Source organism: Mirounga leonina, unplaced genomic scaffold, assembly GCF_011800145.1.
Source record: "Mirounga leonina isolate KUSES-001 unplaced genomic scaffold, KU_Mleo_1.0 Mir_166, whole genome shotgun sequence".
NCBI lineage: Eukaryota > Metazoa > Chordata > Mammalia > Carnivora > Phocidae > Mirounga > Mirounga leonina.
The window spans coordinates 31369769-31379761 of NW_023270418.1; the positions used below are offsets into that span (position 1 = coordinate 31369769).

The window sequence follows — 9993 nt, forward strand, 5'->3', positions numbered from 1 at the left end:
AGAGGCCACACAGGATCAGCTGCGTGGATGCTGCAAAACCTGCATGCGGAGCTGCTTTCGGCTGAGACAGGGCTATAGGTAGCCTGGGACTCTGTTTTCAAGGACATAAAGTGACAATGATAAACAGTACACCGTAGCTTACCATAACAACAGATGAGTCACTGGGGGAAGGGTGTGATCACAGGAGTGCTGAGGTCACTGGACCACGATGGCTGCAGGACAGACTGACCATTCAGCAGGGAAGGCGTCCTGTGGGAGGAAAGGGGCTCCGCCTGGCTCCTAAAGCAGGGGTGGGGTGGGGGGCTCCGACTGGCAGGGAGAATGGGCATGTCCTTGGGGGAGAGGTAGCAGATGTCCATGAACTAGGGAGCTGGCAGTAAATAGGGCTGGGAGAGGGGACACAGAAGGGACACGACTGATTGAGCTTTATGGCCCAGGTTCAGGGTAGGGCAGTAGGTGATAAAGATCTGGGAGAATGAGGAAGGGTGACCCTTGGTAACCTCTCTGTACCCTCTGTCTACACCTTGGGCCTCAGCTGGTCTTTGCTTGAGCAGAACAGTCATGGAAATTTCCACCTAGGTTCTATTCCCAAAGCTGTTAGCTCCACCTTCTTCCCAGGCCCTGCTGTGTCCACAGTTCTTCTGCTTGCGTAGGCTGTGGCTACAGAGGCCTGGGGCAGCCCTAGAGACTTGGTGACAGTCAGAGAAGACCCATGTGCCGTGAACTTGTCTGAGCTTCAGGCACAGGGCATCACGCTGCTACGGATCACCAGGCTGTCCCCACACTGATGGGCCCGGAGTCACTGCGGATGGCCCCAGGATTCCTGTTCCTGGGAAGGCAAAGGAGGGGAGTGACAGCGTCCACCATTACTGCAGTATTCTTGAGCCAGGGCAGCTCCACGTGGGTGTCTCTCCCCCAGAACACATGGTAGCAGGGCTGGCATAAGCCCTGAGTATTGGGGGTACCCCACTTCTGCTCCCGAGAAATTATCTGGATGCTCTATTTTCTTGGGGGGGGATAGCATTTTGTATATTTATTTCTAGAAGCTCCTAAGTGGAAGAGTGACTTCTGTGGAGAGGGTGGGGCTGGGAAGACACTGGAAGTTCTCTCTTCCCCCTCACCTCCCCCCACTTTCCCCACACTGGGCTCCCAGCTCCACCCCAGCTCCCCACTACAGTGAGGTTCTTCCTGAATAGCAACAGCTGGGTGCAGGGGCCAGACAGAATGGAGCCAAATGATGTATCCGTGGTGTCCGCACCCTTCTCCACAGCTGGGGAGGGACTCTCTCTCAGGGAGGTTGGCCCAGACCTGCCTCTCCCATGTTTGTGTGTGAGTGAGCCTGAGGCTCCTCGGGCCCCACTCTCAGGCTCTAGAAGTGGCCCCTCATCCTCCCTGCCAGCCCGGCTGTGAACCCCGGAGTACCCCTGACCTTCAGAGGAACAAGGGGAACATGTTAACACCCATCAGTATCCAGGAAAATACAGGCCGTGTTGTGACAGAGTCACTATGGGGTGGTGATATGAGATGATTTGGATATGTGGGTCAGAGAGGCCCTTCCTGAGGAGTGATGTCTAGGCAGGGTGATGAGAATGAGTGTTATCTGAAGAGTCGGGGAGGTACCTTCCAAACGGATGTGTCATCAAGAGTTAAAGAACATGAGTCTGGAAAGGGCCAGGGGAGCTGAGGGCGCAGAGAGGAGGATACCAGTGTGGGGAGCCCAGAGAGCCTGCGGCAGACTTCCCTGTCTTCTTTGTCTTGTCCCATGGCCACCACCCACCCCCATCCAGGCCTCCATGGCCTCTGACTTGGGCTCTGACAATGGACTCCTGGGCCCTCCCGAGTCTGCCATCTCTCCCAGCTCAGTCACCTTGTAAACAGCAGCCCCACAATACTTCCCATGGCCGGGGCCTCGCCTCTCCCAGTTCAGAGAGGCCCAAAGAGCAGAGTCCAAACTCCTCCTCCAGGTAACTGAAGCCGTGCCAGTGCTTACCCCAGTCTCCTCTTCGTGCCTCCCCTGCTTTCTAGTGAGTTCCCGCCACCTAATGAGCTTTAGGGTCTACTCCACCTCCATCACTGGATGGCTCTCCTGTTGCATTAGCCCTGGAGAAGGACCTGTAAGGCCCGGGGCTTCTGTTTTTACCTGCCTGTGTTGAAAAATACACCTCGGGAGAAGGCTATTTCTTTTTTTTTTTTTTTTTTTTAAGATTTTATTTATTTATTTGAGAGAGAGAATGAGAGAGAGAGAGCATGAGAGGGGGGAGGGTCAGAGGGAGAAGCAGACTCCCTGCCGAGCAGGGAGCCCGATGCGGGACTCCATCCTGTGACTCCAGGATCATGACCTGAGCCAAAGGCAGTCGCTTAACCAACTGAGCCACCCAGGCGCCCGAGAAGGCTATTTCTGAAGGTCCACTGGGCAGGCCCTGGAGGCGGAGTAAGCAGAGGCCCCCCGCACAGGTGAGGCTTGACTGGGGCCTCCCGTGGCGGGTCACACAGGGGAATGACAATGAGGCCCGAGCCTTCAGCCGCTGCTCCCCTCGCTCTGGAGGCTGAGTGTTCAGCTGGAGCTCCGGGGAGAGAGACACTGAAGGTGGCCTTCGGGTTTCTTCATGGCTCAGTCTGTCTGGAAGTTCTCCGGAGAGGGAAGTGGGACCCGGTTTCTTACTGCTCCCCACAATTGCACTGCATCCCAATGGGCAGTCTCATCTCTGTCAAAAGCAGATGCCTTTTGTCCCTATCACAGCACGTCAAGTTGTCTAATCACTTCCTGCTTCCTTCCTAACACCCTTCCCTTCGGGACTCAAGCAGCACAACAAACTACTGAAAACCTCACAGGATGACGGAGCTTATTCTTCACAAGTGACTCTGGTCAGGACGTTCCAGGTCGGGGACGCCTTTGTCTTTCACAGCCCCTCCCGTGCTCAGTGATGAGTCAGTCAGTCACACTGCCCTTGCTGAGCCTGGGCCACACATGCTCCTTCCCTATTCTGCTTGGGGTTTTAACTCCCAAAGAGGTGCTTTTGCAATGTAATCATTTAGTTGTTACTCAACAGACACACACAGAACTTCTATTGTGTGCCAGGCCCTAGTGATGGCGAGAGAGACATCCTAGGCCTCAGTTTGCTCATCGGTCTCAGGGATAACAGCAACATCTCCCTCACAGGGAACCGGGGTGAGAACTGAAAGGAGATCATGCACGGAAAGTGCGCAGCACTGTGCTCAAGAAAAGTCACAGAACATCAAGCTGTGTGCTGTATTTACCATCCTGCAGACACATCGGGGACAACAGAGGGGCCCAGGAAAGCACAGCAGACTGTTCTTGGCTGGGGAGAGGAGGTCCGTAGAAAGTCTCCACTCAAGACTAACTGGGACAAAAAAAAAAAAAAAAAAAGACTAACTGGGCCAAAAGGAGTGGCCAGAGGGAGGAGGACAGTGTGGGGAAAGAAGGTCTAGAAAAGCTGGGGTGAAGCCTGTGAGGGGCCTCGCAGAGCTCTTAAGCTGGGGGGATGAAGCCGAAGCAGCTCCCCTAGAAAGCCATGTTCTGCCCTTTCTTTTCATACTGTCCTCCAACAGCCCGTGGTGCTACAGCTGGGCCTCCATTGCCAGGCCTTCCAGAAAGATCCACAAACAGACTGCAGGGCCCAGTGCCAAGGACATTATGTGGTGACTAAACTAAAGAAGGGAACTAGCAGCAGGGAGCTCACGGGCTGGGGGTCGGGGAACGGTTCTTCCAGGATACCTTCTCCTTTGTTCCCCCCAGAAAGAGCATTCTATCTCACACAGAATCTTCTACATCTTCGAGGAGGGTACAGTGGGAAGATGGATGCTTCTCTCAGGAAGACAGCAGGAGAACGTTTCCCTTACTTTTCTGCCTCGGCATGTTCAGGGCCTGAGAGGGAGAAGCCCTAGGCTTCCTCTTCTGACAGCCTTCTGGGGAAGGCCAATGATACGGCTGCCTGTAGTTTTGCTTACTTGTTTTTGCTGGAATTGCCCTCAGCTCTCTGCAAGGTTATAATAGTGTGTCTGGTGGGTGTCAGGGGTTGATGTCAGACCTTCTCCACCATACGTTTTTAGCTGTTCAAAATCCCCTAGAAAACAATGATCTCTCTTCCCTGTGATGGAGCTCTGAGCTGTGTCACCTCTGTGGGATTTCCCAGCTGCTGGAGCTGGCCCCTCCGAGACAGGGAGCCAAACGTTTGCACCATTACTGTTCCAGGGATCAGCTCTGGGGAGGTGGGCAGGCAACCGGAGGGGGCTGGGAACTGCAAATTCCTAGAGTCCTTAGAAAAGAAAAAGCTGTTTTTTTTGGACTCCCTTGCCTTTTCTTTTTGATTTGCATTTCCAGAACAGTCTTGGGTAATGCAGTATTGGATAAAAATCACAGAATTAGATAAAATCAAACAAAAGAGGTGTAGCTGGAGTCTCACCCAGACTGAACTCTGGACTCCAGACCCAGAAATGAAGGCCACCGATGGCTCCTCTTTTTTTTTTTTTTTTAAAGATTTTATTTATTTATTTGAGAGAGAGAGAATGAGAGACAGAGAGCATGAGAGGGAGGAGGGTCAGAGGGAGAAGCAGACCCCCCGCTGAGCAGGGAGCCCGATGCGGGACTCGATCCCGGGACTCCAGGATCATGACCTGAGCCGAAGGCAGTCGCTTAACCAACTGAGCCACCCAGGCGCCCCCACCAATGGCTCCTCTTGAGTAAACCTGACTGGCCTTGCTTAAAAGGGGAGGAAGCGGAGTGGCTTCTGGCATTCTCTGGAGGTTTGCGGCCTGACGTTTGCCTGGAGCAACAGGCCCAGAGGCCTGACCCTAAATTGTTGCTGCTTTTGTCCTTTTATTGCCCCGCCAGGAGGCCTCCAGTTTTTCCGGCTCCCTTCCCACCTTTGTTTACTGCCTTTTATGGAATTAGCATCATCACTCCTTTCATCTAATCTCCTCGTTTTACACAGAAGGACACTGCCAGTGAGAAGTGATTTGGGTCAGTGCCCGAGGTCACACGGGTGTTTGTCCGTGGAGCGACTGCCGCAAACAGACCAAAGGCCACCTATTTTTAGCCAAGGCTTTTATTGGGGGGGAAGGGGCATGAAACCACTCGCTAAAATGGAGTTGCTCTCTTATATTTGAGTCATTGGGTCCAGATGAAGGCTAGGCTTCAGATGGAGGTGATGCAGGATGTGGCAGCATCAGTGGGGAGAGCCGTGGCCATCAGACATTCTGATTACAAGGAACAGGGATGCAGCCAGAGAAGAGGTGCCTTGAAAAAACACAGTTTTATGTTAAAGGGATCCTCAGGGAGTTGAGAAAAGGGCACATAATCAAATGTATTATTAATATCTTCACCAAGGAACATGGTGATTTGGGGCCAACTTGTTTAAGTAAACGTTTCCAGAGAAGAAGGGACTCACTATATAAAAAGGAGGAAGGAATGAGGATGTTTTGGAGACAGCAAAGCTCTCTTTGTCAAATAAAAGCTAGGAGAGGCGAAGTCAGTAAATGTTTGGGCCTACACAGTAAAAACAGGGGTTAGCATCCATAATCTCATTCACTTACTAACCGGTAAAAGAAACTTCCTCTCTGGCCTTGCTTGGCAAGTCCTCTCTTTCTGCACAACAGATTCCTGAGTGCTGACCTTCACTCAAATCTCTCTTTCTTTCCCCAAACCCATGGAGAATTAACCAAATAACACACAGCCATTTTAATAGTATGAGGAAACTGCTATAATCTGTAAAGAGAACGGAAACGACTAGATTTGCAACACTGAGTTGCATAAAGCACTTCGAAGCTCTTCATCTCAGGAGCTCCAGAGTGGGAGAGAGAGCACGATGGCACAGGACGTCCTGAGTCCCTCCCCAGCCCCGGAGAAAACCGCAGTAGAGGCTGAGGCTGACAGACGCCCCGGCGAGGGCATGGCGGGGCGCGGCGGAGGGGAGGAGGAGGGGAGGGGGAAGGGAAGCAGCTCGAGGTCAACCTCTGGGATTCAAGAATAGATTCTGGTACTAATTAGCTGTGTCTGATTTTAGGCAGATCATAAACTCCCCAGGCTCCCAGCTCCCCGTTTGTAAAATGAGGTGACCCAACTCAGTTTTCCTCCTTGCAGCGCTAAAATCCCACCAAAAAATTTCCAATCCAGAGCAAACATCAAGCCTGTGTCTGAAGGGAACCATCTGCATCTCGGTAATATTCCGCCCTTAAAGGCAAAGTGGGGGAAGAACATGAAACTCCACCAGCTTTGGCAGAGTCGTGCGGGCGAGCGAAGGTGGGGAGGTCAGTACCTGCTCCCGGACGCCAAAGGGGTTTTGAAAACAGAGAATGTCAAGTTTCTACAATTCCCATGTCACTGGTCAGATGCCACACTGTCGTGTCATTGAACACCGTCTTTCCCTCTCCGAATTCACTGCCTAGAGACCTGCCACTTTGTAGATTCCACAATGAAGCCCCTGGAGTGAGAGAGGACGGGTGTCAGCACCCAGTCGTGGGTTCCAGGCTTTAAACCACGGTGTCCCGCAGCTCCTGTCTCTGCTTTAGTTTCTTTTCCAAAAAGTGAGGCAGCTGCTAGGCCAGTCTCGGAGACCCTCTTCCACCTCGCGCATCCTAGACTAGTAAGACCTGGTGGCATGCCAACACCCGAAATGCGTTGCAATAAAGAAACAGCATTTGACAATTACAAGGGTATCCTGTGCGAACTTTCAATTCACGGACGACTTTGATACAACATGGAGGAATGACAAAGCACAGGAAAGGGGAAGAGAAGGCAGACCTGGGCTGTAAATGGGAGAGAGGGCGGGGGTGAGGGCAGCAGCCCGAGTGCGGTGAAAGGGCGGAGGGGCGGCCGCGTAGCCCCGGGGCCCAAACCCAGCTGCCCCATCCCCCGCGACGCCATTCTCTGGCGCAGGCCCAGGGTCTGGGGGCGGGGCGCGCATGCGCACTGGCGCGTTGCGCCAACCGCCTCCGCTCCCGGAGGCGGCTAGGACCGGCTGGATCCGGTTAGAGCCAGCGGTGCCCGGCCGCGAGCCGGCGCCTCACAAAGGGAGGCGGCGGCTCACGGCCCGCGTATCCCTACGCCGGGCGGGTGTGGGATACGCTCTGGTGCCGCACCCTTCCCCCAGCCTTTGTCCCCGTCCTGCGCCTACGGGCTTTTCGGGCCTCCGGACAAGCCGCTCCCCGCAGTCTTCTCGGCCCCGGCAGCCCGAGGGTTCTGGACGCGGAGCGGAGCTTGGCCGGGTGGAGCCGGCATGGACGCGTCCCCTCCCCCATCCCACCTCGCCCGGTTCTCCGCGCAGTCGCCTTAGGCGCGTGGAAACCCCTGTTCGGGAAGCCCCCGGCGCCATTGTTCCCAAATTCTCCTGCTTCGCCCGGGAGTCAGATTCCCCCTTTGCCGCCCCGGGAAAGGAGGTTTTTCTCAGAATTCTTGTCACGCGGTGCTTAGTCAGCTTTCCCTTTAGTTGGGAAACTCCAGGGGGTGCTTTGGAAGCAAAACTGCTCAAACTACAGAAAGGAAAGGCTTTGGATTTGGAGAAGAGCTTTTGTTTCCCTTGCAACTCTAGTTTTAAAAACTTGGGGAGTGGAGCCAAGCCAGCCTGTAAGCACGAACTTAGAAAAGCAAAGCCATAAGCAGAGTTTTCACGAATATTTGAAAAAAACGTCCCCAGACTGGCTGCCCAAGGTCGTTGTGTCTTTAGAGGCAAAACCTTTGGCGTTTGGGGATCGAAGAGGACACTTAAACTTGGTTTTCACAGCAGATTTGGATTTTGAGAGCTTTAACGGGAAGCTTGGAAGGTTAGAAACGGCTCACGTTTGGAAGGAACAAGAAGTAGGCATGATATGAAAAAAGCAACCCAAAACGTGGGGGTCTAGCTAGTATTTCGTAATTGCAAAGACGGGAACGTTAAGCATGTCAAGTAACTAACACAAATGCCCCCGGCTGCGTCGTCAGATCTTAGCAAGCCCCCCCCCCCCCCCCAGTTGGCTCGCCAGCTCTGATGCAGGAGACCGCTGTACAGTGTGGCTCCTTGAGACATTTTCTAGAAGTGGATTTCCACATTTAGTAGATTCTTAAGCAGATAACCCGAACGTTCGTGCTTCTCCAATCTCAGGATAACCGGAAAACATGTCCAGTATAACCGGAGAACCAACTCGCACGACCTGAGGCGGTTTGGGGGGACAAACTGACAACTTTGCCTAAGATGGCTGCGGCCTATTTACCAGGCTGATGCTCGGTTATGTAACAGAAATGAAGGCCGTCAGCAAACCCATTTTAACCTTCCTTCAAAAAGCACTAAATAGTACCTACTGTACTCCCGAGAAGACATGAAAGGTATTTAAAAAGGTACTAAAAAATTCCCAAGTAAAGGCTCTGAGTTCAGGGGAGTAGTTTGCTCCACTTAAATGTGATTTTGTTTTTGCCTAAATCTTCAGCTCAAGTCTACTTGCTAGTAAGTTTTGGATATTTCTGGGTACACAGTCGATAATTAAGTTGCCTGCACTGTCACGAAAAATCTAGAAAGTCTCGGCAAGTTTGGTTCTATTTTTAACCCGTCCGAGGGACTATTTTTGCTTCCCTCACAAAGGCGGCGGAGGGTTATTGAGTCCGCGGTGTGCTTCGGCTTTCGGCTATAAATACGCCTCTCCGGGGGCTCTGCGGCAGGCTTTCAGGCAGCGAGCGCAGAGACGGCTGGGGAGGCAGGAGGCCCTGCTTGAGGAGACGCAGATAAGTTTTTCTCTTTAAAAAGAAACCTAGGAATGAATACAGTTCTTTAGGAAGTGTAAATAGTGCTAAAACTTAATGAATTGCATAGCATTAAATTCTTATAGTAATCTTAAAAAGAACTTAAAGGGAAAATAATGAAGACCTTAAAGAGTAGCTTAAGAAAGAAAAAGCTCTTTCTAGAACCAGACGGAGGCTAGGAGGTGAAACTTCTTAATGGAGTAGAGAAAACCTAGTTTTTAAAGAAATTGCTTAAAAGGACGGCAAAGTCCGGGATTCAAAAAATCCGTAAATCGAAGGGCAGCCATTTAGGTTGACGTTAAACTGTAAATGACTTAAATAGAGCTTAAGTGTCGTTTTTTTAAAAAGCAAGTTGTAGGTGACTTTTGTCTTTTAAAAAGATCAACTTTAAGGTGATTTAAGAGCCCTTCAAATTAATGGCGCAGTGATGATTGCATCATTTGCAACCTAGATCTTAAAGTAGGACTTCCTAAAAGCTGACAAATAACTAGGAGTGGTAGGATGAAAATTTGGAGAGATTAGAAAAGTTGAAGTGGAGAACTCAGAAGACAGAAGTACAGGAAGGTGAAGACTTAAAGACAAGTACAGGAAGGTGAAGAAAAGATTTAGAGAAGATAGGAAAATTGGAAGAAAAATTACACGCCTTTTAGAAGACAGAAAAATACTATAAACCCTTGAAGGCAGGAAGCAGAAGAAAAGATAGAGAAACTAGAAAAACAAGGCAACTAAGGTCTCATATACAAGTTGAGGAGAAAGCCAGAAGTTGGAAACGAGGTGGAAAATGCGGGCAGGGCAAGTATTTCAGGTAGAAAATGGAAAACAAGCTAGGACAACTATTGAATACAAGCGCACAAGATAGACCTCAAAAAAGAAGATAGGAAAGTCTAAGCCAAAAAATTGGATAAAGTACAAGAAAAGAAAAGCTAAGGAGGAAACTAATTTTTAAATTCTTAGTGGAATTTCTCCTGAAAGCCCATGAATTTAAATTCTGGTGGTACAGAAGCTAGAGTTGAGAAGATGAGGGTGTTAAAACTACTGTAGCCCGGGACCAACTTAGAAGAATTAACCCGGAGCTAGAAGGGAAAGTTGAAAATCCGTGGTACAACTTTTGCTGCTAAAAGGACTGAAGTTATTTAAGAACCCAGGTAGAATATTTCTGGAGAGTTAAAAATGTGAGTTTAAATACAGTAGCTTTTAGTGTCTTGGAGAATTTAAAGAACTCATAACAAGTAATTCAAGATCAAGAATTAACTACCACCTTAACG

The 9993-nt window shown here is 50.8% G+C and overlaps 1 long non-coding RNA gene across 1 annotated transcript; it reads right to left on the reverse strand.

Moving 5' to 3' along the window:
• Window positions 1–5050: 5050 nt before the first annotated feature.
• Window positions 5051–7212, reverse strand: LOC118016049. The gene is made up of 2 exons (XR_004680747.1): window positions 7134–7212; window positions 5051–5257 (listed from the first exon to the last, which is right to left on the reverse strand). It is a non-coding gene; the product is annotated as an uncharacterized LOC118016049 (long non-coding RNA).
• Window positions 7213–9993: the final 2781 nt, after the last annotated feature.